General features: G+C 37.6%; 1 pseudogene across 1 annotated transcript in view; it reads left to right on the forward strand.

Annotated features, from left to right (window-relative positions):
- LOC150087011 (nucleoredoxin-like protein 2) overlaps window positions 1-18,655 on the forward strand; it is a 40,149-nt pseudogene extending 21,494 nt beyond the window's left edge. The window contains exon 2 of the transcript XR_016546860.1: window positions 18,520-18,655. The product of XR_016546860.1 is annotated as a nucleoredoxin-like protein 2 (transcript). The remainder of the gene's footprint in view (window positions 1-18,519) is intronic.
- Window positions 18,656-20,242: the final 1,587 nt, after the last annotated feature.

Consider the following 20,242-nt stretch of genomic DNA (forward strand, 5'->3'; position numbering starts at 1 on the left):
AGACGCACCTTAATTTTGGGGCCCAAAATTTGAAAAAAAAAAATGTATTACATAAAGTTATTGAACTCAAGTTTTATTCATAAAATTCATACAACTCATCACTGTCAAAACTCCCGTCCATTAGTTTGTCCTCATCTGTGTCTGATGACGAATCACTGTCTTCATATATTGCCTCGTCCTCAGTTCCATCTATGGCATTTGAAATGCCACACTTCTTAAATGACTTGACAACGATCTCAATCTTGATATTATCCCAGGATCTTTTCACCCAGGTACAAACTTCTCCTATAGTTGGTTTCTTCACTCTTCCTGCTGGTGTCAAATTGTCCCCAGAAGTCTTCATCCATTGGTTTCTTTCATCTCTCATGGCAGCTTTGAAGGATTTGTTAATGCTGCCATCAAGTGGTTGGAGCTGGGATGTCAAGCCTCCAGATATGATGGCAAGTTTTGTTTTTTGCTCTGCAGCAATCTTCTTTGTATTTTTTGTTATGTGTGCGCTGAACTGATCAAGCACCAATAGGGCAGGTTTGCGTAACAGCCCACCTGGTCTCCTGCTCCAAACTTTCTCAAACCAGATCTTCATCCCATCCTGATCCATCCAACTCCTGTCATGAATGTGGACAATCACTCCTCGAGGAATGTCTTCTTTTGGCATTGTTTTGCGTTTGAAAATCAGCATAGGAGGCAGCTTGGTTCCGTCGGCACAACAAGCTAGAACAACTGTATAATGGCTCTTTTCATGTCCACTTGTCTTCACAGTTAGTTTTCACCCCCTTCTTATCAACAGTTCTGTTACTTGGGACATCAAATTGAAGGGGGACTTTGTCCATATTTGCAATATGTCCCAACTCAAACTGATGTGTCTTCCGACATTGAATGACAAAACGATGAAATTCAAGGACCTTCTGCTCATAGCTTTCAGGCATCTTTTGGGCAAGTCTGGTGCATGTACGCATGCTTAGTCCATTCCGTTTCGTGAACCTGAAGCACCAATTGTGCCCTCCTTTGAAATCAGTAACTTCTCTTTCATCAGCAATTCTTCTTGCCTCATGCTGAACCATCTTTGTGGACACAGGAATTCCAATTGCCCTTTGCTCCTCAATCCATATCTTCAATTCCGTCTCTAAATCAGGCCATTTTGCTGACTTGCCTCTAATGGCCTTCTCCTGCCAGGGCGTTTTCAGTAGGGTTTCTTCTTCTTCCCATAGTCAGTCTCGGATTGTTTTCTCAGTTGGAGGAGGACCAAACTTACGCTCAGCAGCACGATTTCCATTCACTTTTGCAAACTGGATCCCTTTTAACTTGAATTCAGCACTATACGAAGAGCCATTTCTGGGCAGAACGTGGCAAAATGTAACCTAATATACCGGTAACAAGTGCGAAACAATGAACGCAAAGACAACAAGCGCGAAAAAGCGGGAAATGCAAGTAAAAAAAATCTACAACCACTGTATAAGATGCATCCAATTTTTCGAAAAAAGGTGCGTCTTATACATGGGGAAATACGGTATATCCAGTGGACCAGTATGATTCATCCCTTTCCTGTGAACATTAACATAAGCAAAGAATATTTTGTTGTTTTTCTTTATGTTCTTAGCCAAACTCTTCATTGCTTTAGTATGCCTAACCTCATTAGTAACTTCATTGCAATGTAGTTTGTGCTTACTGTAGGCTTCTGTATTACCTTATAATTCATAATCATTGCATGCATTTTTCTTCTCTGCCACTAATCTCATCAGTTTATCTGATATCTATTTGGGTCTAAACCTTCAACAGTATCTCTTAATTTTTTTTTTTTTTTTTATGAAAACCCCAAACACGAAAGGTATCAAAACCTATAGTACTTAGTACCATGCATGGATTGAAGGAGAAGTATGGGGGGAGGGGGATGCCGGAAACTTTGCTCTAGAGACTAAACATGGGTTTCACCACTTCAAGCCTCCAATAAGCAAAGTGGTGGTATTTCACCGGTTGATGAAAGTCATCTACCACCTTTAGTTTAGTATAAAAAGCTTAGTATCATACTAAGTATGTTAGCATGCTAATGTACTGTTATAGAAAATAGCCATCTATTAAATCAGACCTGTTCTGTTACTGAGTGACTGACCCACAAGTTAAATTTGATATCTGGAGAGTTAAAATACCCCATGATAAGACATTCTGATTTACTGGTCAACTCTATAGTTGTCCATCATACTCATACAGAAGTGCAAAAATTTTGAAATTGTTTTCAGCATCCAAATGCTTCTTGACACCATAGTAATTAGCCAGATTTGTGAGGCAAGACTTTCCTTCACAGACCTATGTTGTGATCCATTTAGGATTTCATTCTTATGCAGATGTTGAGTCTTTAATCACCAATTCCATTAAGTTACCAACTGCAGAAGACAACTCACTGGTCAGTAGTTACCATTTCCAAATTAACCCCACCCCTGTGAATGGATCAGAGATTCCCACTTCTCCAGTCCACAGGAATCACCCCAGAGTGTAGTGATACGGTTTTTTTTCTTAGAGATCATTATACAGCTAATCTTATCACAATCTGACTCTCTTTCTCTGTGTCCCCCTGTTCAAAATGCCTTTTATTTGTAAAAATGAATGCAAAATACTGGTTCATCTTATTTACAATTCTGGCCGGATTGTTATGATTTCATTATTTTGGACATGGAGAGGACCTAATTGATTTACTGCATTTACTTCATGTGTTATATACTCGTTATTATATACTGTTATATACTATTTTTGCATTAAAATATAAGAACTCCTCATCCCCATTCTTAGCTCCTTTTATCAATAATTTTAAATTTAGCTAGAGATTTTGAAAGTTACGTTTTAATATTCATAGAGCTTTTGTATTGTTGATTTGGTGTAAATATCATAGCATGTAACTATTAGTGGAGTTGTAGAGTTTGAATTGTGATAAGTAGCTTGAAGGTTCTAATCACATAAGTTGGCTAATATTTTTCTGTTTTTAGCTAAGAAATTTTACTTTTAGTAAGATTAGCATTAGTAGAGGCATATGATGCAAGAAAGCAAGCTTATGCAGCATCAGCCAAAAAAAAAAAAAAACCGCTCCCATTTCACCCCTTCGTTCTTTCCAAATACCTGTCCAGCTCAGCCTTAAATTTATTTAGGCTATCAACTTCCACAACAGAAGATGGAAGTCTGTTCCATCAATCAACTACCCGCTGGCAAAAGACAGACTTCTGCACATCTATTCTACAACTGTCTTTCCTCAATTTGAATTTATGCCCTCTCAGGTGATTATTCTGAGCAAGAGGAAAAATCCCATCAGCATTGAGCATGCTCAAACCATTCAAGGCTTTACACACCTCAATCAGATCACCTCGCAGGTGCTTAGTCTCCAGACACTGTAATCTGCAAAACTTAAGCTTTTCTTTATAAAAGCAACCCTTTGTTCCATTCACTAATCTTGTTGCCCTTCTCTGCACTCGTTCCAACAACTCTACATACTTCTTAAAATGAAGCCTTCAGACCTGTATACAGTACTCAAGGTGTGGCCTGACCATTGCCTTATACAAGGGGATAATCACCTCCTTATCCCTGCTAGAAAAATTCCTGTATATCATTGACACAACACCATGAGCTACACTTGCAGACCATCTGCACTGCTCCGAAAACTTCATATCTGCCTGCAAAGTTACTCCCAGGTCCTTTTCATTCTCTACCACTGTCAGTGTAGTACCACAGAGTTGATACGTTACTCTGGGGTTACCCAGAGTAACAAATCAGTGCTTCCCATATGTAGTACTTTATATTTGTCAATATTAAACTTCATTTTCCACCTCTCAGCCCATCTGCTCAACTTTTCTAGATCCTGTTGCAGCAGTATACTGTCATTAGTGTCCTTAACAACCCTGCCAACCTTCGTATCATCTGCAAACTTGGACATTAATAACTAATTTAAAACTGTATGTATGTAATGTGTAACATATAATATGAATTTCATAGTGTAACATAAGCTAGATAGCATAATATGTGTTATTGCATTTAGGTGTATATTAACTTAGTGTAGTATTTTTAAATTAAATTGAATTTAAATGGAAATACCCAGATGAAATCAACAAAGTAGCGGGAGTGCTGTGGCTTGGGAAAGAACTGAAGGGAGTGGGTCTTTTACGAATCATGGCCTAATGAAATTGCTATTTCTGCAGTGTTTGTGAACAGGAAATGATACAGCCAAAGGGTGTGTCGTGTCCTGTGTTCAGTGCAGATAGTTTGAAGAAATTATGTGCCAACTCAGTGTTCAGATGGGCATTTACGAGAGCTTGAAGAGTAGGGTGGATGCCCTTGAAGGAATTAAAATGTGGACTCATCAAACTCCCAACTGCACAACTCAATGCCAGAGCTCACACTTGTGCATCAGTCAACACAGTGGCAATCCCCAGGGCAGAATGTGCTGGTTCCACAGAAATCAGTTGTTGTTGGTGACTCGATTGTCAGGAAAATGGGAAATATATTGTTCAAGGAAGATAGGTAGAATAGTACCAGGGTATGTCTACCAGGAGAAAACGTGGATGATGTTTTAGAATCTTTTAAGGGCACAAAAACAGAAGTTTGATTCTGTTTTTGTGCCAACTCATGCCAACGTGGTATTGTTGCACACGTTGGCATGAATGACATAAAGAGTACAAGATCTGCAGATTTACTTAACAAATACAGGGCAATATTGGGAAAAAGTTGCAAGTTAGGATTGAATCTGAAAGTATCTGCATTCTGTCCAGACATGATAGGAGGGAGTACACGTCAAACACTTTGCCAGTCATTTCAGCTCTGGTGAGAATGTGCAAGGCTCATGGGGTAGAATTTTTCTCAGCGTGAGCTGTGCTTGTTAACAGGATAGACTGTTTTTACAGGGATAGGATACACTTATATAGAAGGGGTTCGAAAATATTTTCTGATGCTATTGAGGCAGTGACAGGTGGATTGGAAAACTGCAGGCTTTGGTGAGATACACAGAGTAACAGATTAACTAGAGCCACAAGCAGAGGTGAAAGTAATTCTTGTACTGCTTCTATTGGAACTCGTGCAACAGCCTGAAAAGCAAGGTGTGTGGGACTTCAGGCCCAGCTGTGGGTTGTCATAGAACAAGTAAATACATGGGCTGTATTAGGATAACTAAGAGTAAGAACAGGTGCATGTATACTTGCATGTGCAATAATTCTAGGAGCACTATAAATAAATTTGATGAATTTGAATTACTGATTAAGTCATCAAAGCAGACATTGTAGGGATATCGGAGACATGGTGTCTGTCACTCAAGACGAGTACAATGTATGCAGGAAGGATACGTGTTTTTGTAAAGAGCAGCTCCTGAAATATCAATTCAAATCCATCTTGTGTCCATGAAGAACAGTACCACTGTCAATGGGCCATATACGTGATTAGTGTAGGTTTGTCTGTAATTAATGCGTGTTGTGTTGTTCTGGTTGATTGGCTACCCAGAAGCATCATTCATGTGTAGTAATGATTCTAACTACTCGTCCACACCATGGAAAAGTGGGCCAGTCCCAGTACAGCACGCATTCTCTCAATTTGAGAATCTGTCCCACCTGATATTGCCAAAATGTGGTGCAGATTCATCTGGGGAAGGGCCTACTCCAGAGGAGTTAAAAAAAAAAAAAAATCGCATGGGGTGTTGGGATAAAAAAAAAAAAAACCTGGGTGCCCTCTGTTGGGGGGAAATGGGTACTGCAACTTTGCCTCCATCAAACAGCCACAAAGTGTAAAATTTAACACAGTATCAGTAAAGGATAATTTTTATCATGAGTCCATTAGCCATTCATAGTTCAGAATTCTACCACTGACTCCTTAAGGCCCATTTAAGAATACATTCCTCAAGTTCTGATCAGAAGTAAATATTAGCCATAGTTCCATATTTACTATGATAAAACATTGTAATGGGCAAAACAAAGTTATAAAGCATCAGTCACTGTACTAAACTATTTAAGAAAATTTAAATTCTCATCACAATTGTCCATAAACAAACGTTAGAATATTAAAAACTGAAAATTAAGTCAAACAGCATCTTCTAGTAAAGACATCCTGAGCAAAATTCTGTGATGCATTCAAATTACAGTGATATTGAAGTGGGAACACAAATTGTGGGAAATTTAGACTGTTGACCAGGGTCTAAAGTTCCCACTATTTGTGTAAAAGAAGCTCTACAGTCTTCATACAAGTGACACTCAAAAAATAAACATTGCCAGTTTTATTTACTTCCACATGCACACAAATCAGTACTTGAAAGATTAAATTTGAAAAGTTTCTCAATCAAGGATCCATGTCCTGTGAAAAAGAATGACAAGTAAAGACCATATAGGAAACCATTTCAGGGTTCATTTTTGAATTAGAAATGTAGCATCAGGAAAAATCTGTCTGTCGCACAGAAGCAATATTCCATTTGACTTGCCATAAGTTTACTAATCCCTTATAACATATTGTAGTAGTAGTGGCATGTGATGCAAGAAAGAAAATGTATGAGCTTATGCAGCATCAGCCAAAAAAAAAAAAAAATCACACAATTCCCTCCAAATGCCTGTCCAGTTCCTCCTTAAATTTATTTAACTTATCAACTTCCACAACGACAGATGGAAGTTTGTTCCAGCAATTATCCACCCGCTGGCTAAAGGCAAATTTCTGCACATCTATTCTACATCTGTCTTTTCTTAATTAGAATTTATGCCCCCTTAGGTTCGTAATCTGAACAAGTGGAAGGATCCCATCAGAATTCAGTGTGCTCAACCCATTCAAGGCCTTATACACCCCAATCACACCACCGTGCAGGTGCCTAGTCTCCAGCCACTGCAATTTGCAGAACTTAAGCCTCTCTTGGTTAGAGGATCCCTTCGTTCCCCTCACCAATCTTGTTGCCCTTCTCTGTACACGCTCAAGCAAATCTACATCGTTCCTAAAATGAGGCCTCCAGACCTGTATGACCACTGCCTTATACAGGGACAATCACCTCCTTTTCCCTGCTAGCAAAATTCCTATATATTGACAAAACCCCATGACCTGCCCTGGCAGCCTGTCTGCATTGCTCAGAAAACTTCATATCTGACTGCACAATTACTCCCAGGTCTTTATCATTTTCTACCACCTTAAGTGTAGTACCACACAGTTGGTACTTTTCTCTGGGGTTACTTCTACCCATATGCAGTACTTTGCATTTGTCAATGTTAAACTTCAAATTGCCACTTCTTAGCCCATCTGCCCAAATTATCTAGATCCTGTTGCAGTAGCACACTGCCATTACTGTCATTAATAACCCTGCCAACCTTTGTATCATCTGCAAACTTCAACACTAAGCCTGATATACCTTTATCAATATCATTGATAAATATACAAAACAACAGAGGACCCAACACCGAACCCTGTGGGACTCCACTAATAACATTAGTCCACGAAGTGCAGCCCCCATTAATTACCACCCTCTGTCTTCTCCCACTGAACCATCCTTTTATCCATTGTAGCAACTTACCCTTAATACCATTCTGCTCTCCAAATTGTACAATAGTCTTCCATGCGTAACAGTGTCAAAAGCTTTCCTGAATCCACATATACGATATCAAAATTATTTTTTGCATCCAGTTCCTTTGTAACCACACCATAATATCCCATCAAATTTGTCAGACAAGACTTTCCCTTAACAAACCCATGCTGTGTCTGAATTATTGCTAAGGTCCTGTCTAGATGATCCTGCAATTCATCTTTAACCAGTGACTCCATTATTTTACCCGGAACAGAAGTTAAACTAACTGGTCTGTAATTACTCAAGTGACCCTTCGATCCCCCTTTTGTGAATTGGGTATACATTTGCACATCTCCAGTCTGTGGGGACCTCCCCTGAGTCCAAGGATGCTCTCATAATTATGGCTAAGAGTTTGCTTAGTTGCTTCGCCGCCTCTTTTAATATAATTGGATAGATCCCATCCACCCCAGGTGCCTTTCTTATGTTTAACTTTTTCTCCTCCACTTCGCTCTCAGTTATTACAAAATCATTAAACACCCTGCTACAATTTGATAACCTTCTGTCATTTTCAAACCTTAATAACTCCTCATGTGTGAATGTAGATGCAAAATACTCATTCAGTTTGTTTGCTATCTGAGCAGGATCATCAACAGTCGAACCATCGATGTCAAGTGGACCAATCAGATTCATCCCCTTATTTTTACCGTTTATATAAGTAAAGAAATCCTTGCTGTTTTTCTTAGCATCTTTTGCCAAAGATTTTTCATAATCTGCCTTCGCCTGCCGAACCTCCTTTGTGACCTGATTACAGACAGGCTTATATTTGCCATAGGCTTCTGAGTCGCTTGATAATTTATATGCATCCCATGCATTTTTCTTCTCTGTCACGAGTCTCATTAGTTCATTTGATAACCATTTAGGCCTAAACCTTGAACAGTATTTGCTAATAGGTATGAAACCTTTAGTAGCATCCACGATTAATTCCTTGAATGCTTCCCACTTAGAATTTACTGTTGGTAACATCGTCAGTTGATCCCACTGTACAGAATTTAAAAACTGTCTGAGACCACTGTACTTACCTTTACAGAAGCAAAAACCCTTTCCTTTACCCCTGATGGTAATTATATCTTTAAGTAAATCCCACATCAGTACACTGTGATCACTGCCACCTAGTGGTTCCTTTGCAAATTCTTAATACACGAATGATTACTGCTGATAACCAGATCAAGAGTATTACCCTCTCTGGTTGCCTCTCGAACATGCTGCTGCATAAAACAATCATCCCATAAATCCACAAAAGTCTTACTAGTGTTTGAGTGACCAACCCACAAGTTCCCGTCAATATCTGGGAAGTTAAAATCCCCCATTATAAGACATTCTGATTTACTAGCCCACTATTTCTCTATACAATTGTTCATTGTACTCATTCGAGGCATTAGGCCTATAAACACTCCTACTCTTATTTTTGCTTTTGCAATGCTTATGTCATACCAAACTGACTCAACAGTGCACTGTTCATCTATATCAACTGGATGCACTTCTTTTGATTTTATGTTTTTCTTAATTAACAGCATAACACCTGCTCCCTTCCTATCCTTTCTGTACACATTGTACTCCCCAAGTTCCAGTTTTGCATTCCTTATATCTGTGTGACACTACGTCTCTGCTATCCCAACAATATCCGCCTTGGATGTCTTGACGAACACTTCAAATTCATCAAATTTATTTACTATACTTCTAGCATTGGTATACATGCAAGTAGACATGTTTTTTTTTTTTGTTTTCTTTTTTTGTCCTCGCCTTTTCCCATTATTATTTGGGGGCAGCGTTTTTATTGTTTTGGCATGCAATTTTTACGGCCAGATGCCCTTCCTGACGCCAGCCCTCACCCTTTATTCGGGCTGGGGATATGCGGTGGTCATTCCCTGACCTTCTGCATCCTCCGTATTTGGTGGTCACGAGCTCGAACCCCGGTTTTAATCAAGAAGGGTGTGCTATGCACTACTGCTCCTTCCCACCTGCCTACGGAGGTGCCATATGCAAGTATACATGTACCTATTCTTATTATTAGTTACCCTAACACATCCCATATACCCACCTGTTTCACGATGACTGCCATCAGTCCTTGAAACCCCCAACACCCCTCGCTCCATGCCGCTGCTTATTCTAATAGAAGTAGTGCAAGAATCACCTTCACCTCTGCCTGCAGCTATTTTTAACCTTTTAGTCTGTGAATTCCCCAAGCTAGCAGTTTTCTGACCCACCTAACACTGCCTTGATAGCATCAGCAAATATTCTTGCACCCTTTCTATTTAAGTGTATCCCATCCCTGTAGAAGCAATCTCTCCTGTTAACAAGCACCGACCACGCTGAAAAAAATTCTACCCCTTGAGCCTTGCACATTCCCTCCTGGGCCGAATTGATTGACAAGGCACTCATCGTGTATTCCCTCCTATCATGTCTGGGCAGAATTGCAGACACTTTCAAATATAACCCCAACTCGCGACTTTTTTGCAACATTGACCTGTACTTGTTAAGTAAATCTGTAGATTAAGTAAATCTGCAGATCTCCTACTCTTAATGTCATTGGTGCCAATGTGTACAACAATATCACCCTTTGTACCCTTAAAAGATGATATATGCTTTACATCATCAACTTTTGCCTCTGGCAGACATACCCTGGTCCTGTTCCACTATCCTTTTTACACAATATATTCCCTGTCTCCCTGACAATAGAGTCACCAACAATAACTAGTTCCTTTGGGACCAGCGCATTCTGCCTAAATTTTTAGGTATTACCTGGCCTTGGCGCATTGTAGCCTTAGTTGCTAATGTGCCAAAAAACCGAAACAAACAAGCAAACAAGCATTCTGCCTTGGAGATTGCCGCTGTGTTGCCTGATGCCCAGGAGTGAGCTCTGGCATTGAGTTGGGCAGCTGAGAGCTTGATGGGCCCTTCATATTAATTTCTTCGAGGGCATCTACCCTACACCTCAAGCACTCATAGACGCCCAGTAGAATGCTGAGTTGATGCCTAATTTCTAGACACTCTCTGCACCTGGCACACCCAAAGACATCCTCCTTGGCTAGATCATGTTCTGTTCCAGAGAGTTTGGCAAACATTTCACAAGTTGCACAATTTTTTAGGCTGTGATGCGTTGGAGAATTGCCCCCCTCAGTTCTCCCCCGAGTCACAGCACTCCTGCCGCTTTGTGCCCGTTGCTTTGCTGCTCTATTCTGGAGCATGATATTTTAAATTAATAAGATCAATAAATTTAATTAATTAATTGTCAATACTACGCTATCTAATAGAATCCTAAATGCAGTGATGCATATTACGCTATATAATTATACGTTAGAGCTGCCTAGTTACCAGAATTAAAAATTTGAATTCCCTACTACTCTATACAAAAACAATGGCTCCCAGATTCGAACGAAATAACAGTTTTACGTATATTAAGTAGACTTTTGTGTTTTCCTTATATCTTGTTTTGTGTCAATATGAATCTCTAAAATATCAGCAGGAATCTGTCTTGTAATTCTGTATGTCAAACCATGAAAATTCTGATTATCAGCAGTGATTATTGATGCATTAAAAGTCTACAGATAAAAGAACCACTAGGAGGCAGTGATCACAGTGTACTGATGTGGAGTTTAATTAAAGATGTAATTACCATTGGGGGTAAAGGGATGGGTTTTTGCTTTCATAAAGGTGACTCTGGTGGTCTTGGACAGTACTTAAATTCTATACTGTGGGACCAACTGATGATATTACCAGCAGCAAATTCTAAAGGAGAAGTAATTTTGGAAGTAATCTTGAAAGCTACTAGGCTTTTCATACTAACTAAGAAAAACTAGTTAAGAAAGTCAAGGTTTAGGCCTAAATGGATGTCAGATGAATGGGATGCATATAAATTATCGGGCTACACAGAAGCCAATGGTAGATATAAACTAGTCTGCAATTAAGTCACAAACGAGGTTAGGCAGGCGAAGGCAGATTATGAGAAATCTTTGGCAAAGGATGCAAAAAAAAAAAAAAAAAAAAAAAAAACAGCAAAGACTTCTTTATGTAAACTCTAGAAGGAAGGGGATGAATCAGATTGGCCCACTTGATATTGATGGTTCGACTGTTGATGATCTTGCTCAGATAGCTGACAAACTGAATGAGTATTTGGCATCTGCAGTGCTTTAAATCTGATTAGTTTGTTTCCTCTCCACCCTTGTATGGTTGACTACCCTCAGAGAAATATTCAAAAAAAAGTGTCAGATTTTTTATTATTCCAGATTTTGAATGCCAGATTTTTTGAAGTTCTTCTTTAATTAAAATATTGAGATAAACTCAAAATTAATTTAATTCTTAAGATTAATTTTTTGCACATTATATTATATGGATATATTCAAGTGATCTTGGTCTTGTTAAATTCTGATGGAAATAATTCCAGTTATTTCTTAACTTACTCTCTCTCTTATTTTATATATTAAGGAGTAAATTTGTTGTATTCAGATAAGGATAAAGTTATGTAAGTATATACTAACAGATTCACACATGAGAAAATCTGTAAAGAAGTGGAGGCAAGATGTTTATCCAGCTATCATCATCATCAGCCATTTTAAATCCACTGCAGGATGACAGCCTCTCCAGCAACTTTCCAGTTCCATCTGTTTTGTGCAATGGCTATCCATTTATTACCCACAAACCCATGAATTTCATCTATCCATCTCTACCATTGTCTTCCAGGTTTTCTTCTAGCTCTTCTAGGGTACCATTCTGTTATTTTCTTAGTCCATCTGTCATCATGTCTTTGAGCTACGTGTCCTGCCCAAGATCATTTTAGTTCTTTAGTTTTGATAAGAATGTCCTTTACTTGAGTTTTCTGCCTAATCCATGTGTTTCTCTTCTTATCTAACAGTCTGATTCCCAATATAATTCGTTCCATTCTTCGCTGTTTAGTTCTCAGCTTCTTTTCCATTCTTTTGGTGAGTGCCCAAGTTTCACTTCCATAAGCGAAAGGGAAGTGAATGGTGGGGAGTACACATTGGTTCATTTTTTTACGTTTCAGACAAACTGGGATATTGCTCCTTAGTATGTGACTATAGTTCCTGAATGCTATCCATCCAAAATTTATTCTTCTCATGACTTCCAGCCATTTATCATTATTACAACTAATAACTTATCCCAGATAAGTATATGACTCCACCTTTTCAGTTACTGCTCCTTCAATCATTATGTCCTTTTCTGTGGCATACTTGTTCATCATTACTTCTGTTTTAGCCATATTCATCTTTAGTCCAAAATCCCTACTAACTGTGCATAACTGATTAAGATTTTCCTCTAATTCTTTGGGATCATGGCTTATGATCCCACAATATCATCTGCAAATCATAAATGGTTTAGGTACTCTCCATTCATTGACTCCTTTCTGCGACCAGTCTAATCTTCTGAAAGTTTCCTCAAGGGCAGCAGTAAACAGCTGTGGAGATATTGTGTCTCCTTGTTGTACTTCTTTCTCGATTTTAAATTTAATACTGTCTTTTTCTAGCCTTCTCTTATATTTTCTTCAAAATCATAATATATGGGGTATCTATGCCTTGTCTTTCCAGTGCCCAAAATATTGCCTTATGCTGTATGGAGTCAAATGCCTTTTCCATAATCCACAAATGCCAGGCATAATGGTGTTTTATATTCATTTGCTTTCACAATTAGCTGTGATATTATGTGAAGGTGATCCATAGTTGAGAATCCTGTCCTAAAGCCAGCTTGCTCTTTCGGTTGATTCTCAACAAGTATTCTTTCTAATCTGTTAGTAATGACCCTTGTGAACAACTTGTAGATGTGGGATAACAAGCTAATTGGTCTATAATTTCCAGTTTATCTCCTTTCTTATGCAGCAAAACTATGATTGCATTATTCCATTGCTTAGTCGTGGAATAATGCATTATTCCACACCTTTTCTAATGCATTTTGTGAAGAGCCTTGCCAGTTTTTGTGTTATGTCTCTTCCTCCCAATTTTAACAACACTACAGTAACTTCATCTTCCCCGGGGCTTTCTGATTCTTCATTTTCTTTACGCATGTTTTACCTCATCAGGAAGAAAATCGGGTATGTCATACGTGTTACTAATTTGCGATCCATCTTCCCCACTGCTGGCATCATTCCTTCGCTACTTGTATAGTAGTCTCCTGCTATTTGAATTATGCCTTCTCTTCTATTTATAAGTACACCATCAGTTTCAGTATCATTTGTCTTTCTGTATTACAGCACATGGCTGCTGATTTAAGTCCTTTGTTTTCCCTTAATGCTTGTTCTACTTTTCTTGTGTTAAATCTTCTTATGTCCTCTCTGAGTCTCTTTCTAATGGCTTTGCATAACTCAGTATACTCAAATTTCTCCTTGTCAGTGTTTATCTTGCTCTTCATTTGTCACCTTCGATTCATTATGACAAGTGTTTCTTGACTAATTTTTTCTTCTTTGGATTTCTTTTTACCTATAGGTTTCTTGGGCTTTATCACTTTCAGAAAGTTGTAATATTCCTCGTCGATAGCTTGGTGCTGATCAGTCTGCAGAAGCTCAAACTTGTTCTTAAGTTCCAGTACATACTGCTTTTTCTCCTCTTCTGTTATCTCAAAGACCTTTGTATTATTTACTCGAGTCAGTTTTTTCCTTTCCTACATCTATATCAAGTGTACATCTTACCATTCTGTGATCACTTCCAACATTTACCTTGTTCAGGATGGTAACATCATTCACGATATCTTCTGTTAGTGAGGATGAAGTCGATTTCATTAGTTTTTAATCCATTTGGACTCTTCCATATCCACTTTTCTTGAAAAAAAGTTCACCCTTTTTTTGAAAAAGGTGTTCATTACTGACAATCCTTGAGATTCTGCAAATTCCACAAGTCTTTCACCAGTTCCAAAATTTCCTATAATTCCCCTTTCTGTGCTGTTTTTCTTTTTCCAACCTTAGCATTGAAGTCCCCCATAATAATAGTGTGGTGGGTTTTCTGCTCATCTAGAAGGCTCAATTTCGGTGTACATTTCTTCAACCTGTTCATCATCATGGCTCGATGTTGGTGCATAAATCATTATAACCTTTAGCTTGTACCTCTTAGAAACCTGAGTAGTAGTTTTGACACACTTGGTGATGATGTTGTTTTTTATATCTTTATAGACCAGAAAGCCAACTCCATTTGCTGCTTTCACTGTTTCCATTGGTGTACAGCAGATTTACACTTGATAAACTTATAAGTGATTCATTTCTTCTCCTTGTTTCAGCCAAACCGATGATATTCCAATTCACATTTTCTAATTCCTTTTCCACCTCTAATATCCTATCTTCACCAATGAGCAATCTTATGTTGTAACATGCCAAGTTGAGTTTCCGTGCTTGGCAGCCTGGTCATTCCCTGAGATTCTTAGCACCCTCTGCTTTCACTTTGACCCTCCTGCTGCCATAAGAGGAGGGGAGTGAGAGCCGCTGGGGACTGAGGGCCATTTGTTTCGTTGTGCTGTCGTGTGGTGGAGGGTTTGGTCTTTTCCTCTTCACACTGACCAGGTGTCTTGAAGAGAACCACTCTACATGTTCGTTGCCACCTAAGTGACATCACAGGGCTTACCATCGAGGTGTGCATGAGTGGATTTTAGGCAGGCCAACCGGACTTCTCCTAAATCTTCTATAATAGAAATATATCGGATCCATCAGTGTTTTTAGACTGAGTGTCTGATAACACATAGAATACCTGTTCCCCTTTATCCAGCTAATAAGGAGCTAAATGATTTTGTGATAACTGATAGGAAAGTGGAAGAAAAATAGTTGAAATTAAACATAAGAAAGATAAGACACCTGGGGTGGATGGGATCTATCAGTTATATTAAGGGAGGCAGCAAAGGAAGTAAGCAAACCCTTAGCCTGTGCACGTTTATCCTATAGGCAAAAAAGACATCTGCCTAGTGCCCCGATCAGAGGGGAGGGGGTCCAAAATCAGTTTCAAAAACTCATTTTTACTAATATTTTCATGCGATTTTTATCAGAAATGGAATGTTCTTCCTGCCAAGGTCAATGAACTTTATTTAAAGATTAATTTGAAAATGACATTTTTTTTTTTTTCTTTTCCAAAAATTGTTTTACCAATTTTGATGAAATTTTATTTTTTTGTTGCAATGAGTGGTGAGCTGTTAATATTTTAACAATGGGCTCTGTTTGCATCCTTGGGGATTCCTGCCATGGATGATGTCACTTCTGTGATGGGGCGCCTCCGTAGCCAGGTGGGAAGGAGCAGCAGTGCGTAGCACACGCTTCTTGATTAGACCAGGGTTCGAGCCTGTCACCACCAAATACGGAGGATGCGGAAAGGTCAAGGGAATGACTACCGCATATTCCCGGAGCAACATGGCCTTAGTTTCTAATGCTCCTAAAAACCAAATAACAAACAAACTTCTGTGATGTCATCCACGGCAGGCTTCCCATGTTCAAACTACTAGTCTGCGCCGAGCATTCACTAGTAGTGTGATTAGAACACGTGGCCGATTGGGCTGGGTGGGTAAAGTGCCTGCCTGGCAACCCAAAGGTCGTGGGTTCGATTCACATCAGGCTTGGATCAAAGTACTACAAAAACCTTGGGAGGTGCATTATGGCCACAGAAACCTATGTGCCAGATTATATGTGCAGAAGTTTGCCTTTAGCCAGTGAGTGGTTGGTTACTGGATCAAATTGCTCTGTCATGAAAGTTGTTAGCTTAAATAAATTAAAGGAAGAACTGGACAAACTTTTGGAGTGGATGGAAAGGTGAATTTTCTCTTTTTTTTTTGGCTGATGCAGTAAAAGATTTTTCTTGCATCATATCACTATTAGCATTGTTGCTGTTATGGGCATACAGGTAAAATTTTTCACTGATTGCAATAAAGATATACTAATGCTAAATATTTACTAGGTATGTGTCTGCTTATTCTTATTTATTATTTTTTTTCAGTGAAAGAATCAGACACATTTATATGAATATTTTCATTATTTTTCAGGTCCTGAATTGATCCTAAATGTCTCACATATTTTTGAAACACCTGGTATAAGTATGCCTTTCATATATTCACATTTTTTTGGTTAGCATCCTATTTCGAAATTTTAAGGGCATTTTAGTTTCAGGTCTATCCCCCACACACACACACCCATTCTTTAACCCCTTCTTGTAAATACTTATACAGTAATACCCCGAAGTTACGCGATAGGTGGGTCCGACGAAAATCGCGTAAGTCGAATTCGCATAAGTCGGGGTACAACTTTGCATATAAATACATATAAATTTTGCTTAATTGGGACCAAGGACTAACAAAAACACTAGTTTAGAAGAAAAATATTAATAAAATTGCAGTCTTTATACATATTAATACAAAATAAGTATTAAAAAAACAAATGACTTACATAAAAAAGTTATTTCGATGTCGATGGCTTCATAAAATCTAACAAATTCGTCTGACGACACAGCGCCTTCTTTTTTGCACGCAGAATTTCTTCGTAGCAAGCTAATAATTTTTTTATTCCTTGCTTTGTAGCTATAACGCGTTCTTCGTTGGAGTCTATGTTTTCTAAAATTTTTAAGCCCTTTACAATTGAGCCCTTTTCCTATTTCAACCTGTCAAGTTTGCAATTGTCATGTGCTTTTCGCCGTTGCTTCATTTAGGCCTGTAGCACGTGCAATATCACATGGTCTTTCATTTCGTTCAAAGCGTTTCACAATTTCATATTTTTTCTCTGTCGACAGAGGCGGACTGGCCATAAGCCCTACCAGGGAAACCCCGGTGGGCCGGAGGCCGGTGTGATTTTGGCCATAAACCATAGTATGAGGCCACTATAAATTTTCCCCGGGTAAGAATTTTTGACCCAGTCCGCCTTTGTTTATCGATAATTGCTTTTCTTTTTCTCTCTGAATCTGCAGTGTCTTCACCAGGACGCTTCCTTTTCACGCCTTTTAATTAAGTATTTTACTCATTTTTAGGGAATCAAGCACAATTACAAAACGAGGAGGCACGCTTGATACGCATAAACAAAGCTGCGCGCATGTAGCAACTGAATAAACAACACCATAAAGGCAGAGATACACTATTAACACCTCACATTTCTAGGGGTTACTACCATAAAACAATAAAAATCCAGTTGCGTTTCTGCTAGTGGAATCTGTTATAAACTGGTAGTAAACTCGATCTAATTGCATTTGCGATTATACCGATAGCTGGAATTGTGTTGGTTTTTAGGTTATTATGGTGAAATGTGTTTCCCCCTCATTTATATCATTGATATAAAAAACATAAAAGCAGCAAAGTTGAATTTTGTTCATCTTTCGCTCTCATTCTCCGCCGTCGCACCGTATAGCGATAACATATGGAAAACGACCTTGAAGATAGTGGGCGGCAGTGTTGCCAAACGAAAAAATCAAGAACCGCATAACTCCGAGTTCGCGTAAGTCGGGGTATTACTGTACACATGTTTTTTCAAGATTATTTCCAGTACAATTCAAATAATGTCGGTTTATGTATGAAATGTCTTGAAATCTTTAATAAGTGCTACCATCTCTTATCTTTGTTTCTGGGGGGTTTCCAGTGGTTATATTCCTCACCCGGACTCTAGACTCTGTGTTCAAAATGACTGACACAACTCATATGCATTATATACAATTTGTTTATTAAGATTATTTACGTGGACACAATGCCTAATAAATGACAGCATGAAAATAGATTTTAAAATTAGAGGAGATTGCCGAGTTCAGCCATTCATTTAATTAACACTAGTCTTTTAAAATGATTAAATTTGCACATCAGGCTGGATAATTTTTGCAAGTAACACATAGACAAAAAAGTTTTTTTGTTTGTTAGTCTGAACTGTTGTTTCTTTCTTCATCAGCTTCCTGCAGATTAAAAGATATTTTTTTGAAATATAACAAGCATGAATAATAGGAAAAAATACAAAATAATAAAATTTGATTATATATAATTAAATTGATTTATATATTATACTGTTTGGTTATCTCTTGTAGGAGTATAAGTGAGAAATACGATGTTCATGGCATTCCTTTCCTTGTAATAGTAAAGAAGGACTGTACACTTCTGACCAAAAATGGCCATAGCAATGTACAGAGCAACGGTCCTGCAGCATTTAAAGAATGGTCAAAATAGAAATAATTGAAAAAAAAGTAGTGAATGTACAGTGTGTGTGTACACACACTGTACTTTATTGTAGGTAGCTTATTTCTGGAATATTATATAATTATCAGGCTATTTCTGAAAAATTTTTTTTTTATAATTATAATGTTCCTTTTAAAGAGATTTTAGATCTTTTTTCACATTCCAGTAACACTTGGACCTTGAAGGTAACCACAGAGCTGATTAAAACAAATCATGTATGTGCTTATTAGTCATGTATACCTCACTGTTTGTTAATATAAATGGACTCACACACTTGTTACTACTTGAAATTTTAGATTTTTATTCCTAAGTTAATGCAGTTGACACTACATCATTCATGGATTACTGTTAATTCCTCTTATCTATGATAAGTATGTTAAGACATTTTATTTTTGTTTGATTTTCCTTATAAAATGTATTGAAAATACTTTTAACGTCATGAGCAATTTGATCTTAGCCAAAAGCTGGGAAGCGATAAAAGCACAACAGGCTTGCTTTTGAAAATAATTATTTTTCCTGAAATGTTTATTAGCTGCTATTGTAAATTTTTATTTTGCATGTCATTTATCATCAGCCACTTAGACATGTGATAGTATTCTTTTAATTTTACAACTTCAGAATTTTGTGATTTTAATAAAAAAATCAAGTAGCTCAGGAAACTTATTCTTCAAAAGCCAGATATGTAATTTTTGGAACAAATTGTAAAATCTAATATTATTACCATTATTCATTCTAATAATTAGTAGTCTGTTTGCAAAATTATGGACCTAGAGTTTTTATCCCCTGCTGAAAGAAAATTTAGTTGGCTGCTATGTAAACATATTGTATACAATTTTAGACTTGAAAATAGCCTATTAGAGCTATTTCTGCAAAGATATATGTACTCTCACAGTTGAATAAAATTCACTAGAACCTCATAAACTAGTATCTTTTGGGAAGACCCATCACATAAGATTCCTGAAAATTGTTTTTTTTAAGTTTATGCACATAGACTTCAAAACACTATTATGCACTCAGTATTCAGGAGTAATTCATTAATTTTTATTAGATGATTTTCATTAGCTCTGATTTCTATAATCTCCACAGAATGATAATTGCCAGCATTAAGCCAACCTGTACCTCAGGATTGGTCCAGTGGATAACTACCTACTTAAGAAATAAAGGTTGTTGGCCCAATTGCTGCTTCCAGTATGGGTGTTGCAATTGTCCAGTGTTTTTTTAATACGAGATATAAATAATACATATTAATATGATTTCAGCAGTTAAATTGCCTTAAGAACTAAATACTTAACTAAATGCTAGTTGACAGTATAGAACTACTAAGTACTATATTGAATTGGAAGATAATATATAAATCTGGTATTTACAGTGTTTTATATCTGATTAGTTTGTTTCTTCTCGACCCTTGTATGGTTGACTACCCTCAGAGAAATATTCAAAAAAGTGTCAGATTTTTGATTATTCCAGATTTTTTGAAGTTCTGTAATTAAAATATTGAGATAAACTTGAAATTAATTTAATTCTTTAGATTAATTTTTTGACATTATATTATATGGATATATTTAAGTGATCTTGGTC

This window comes from Mastigoproctus giganteus, chromosome 4 (assembly GCF_048544385.1).
Source record: "Mastigoproctus giganteus isolate SK-2022 chromosome 4, ASM4854438v1, whole genome shotgun sequence".
NCBI lineage: Eukaryota > Metazoa > Arthropoda > Arachnida > Uropygi > Thelyphonidae > Mastigoproctus > Mastigoproctus giganteus.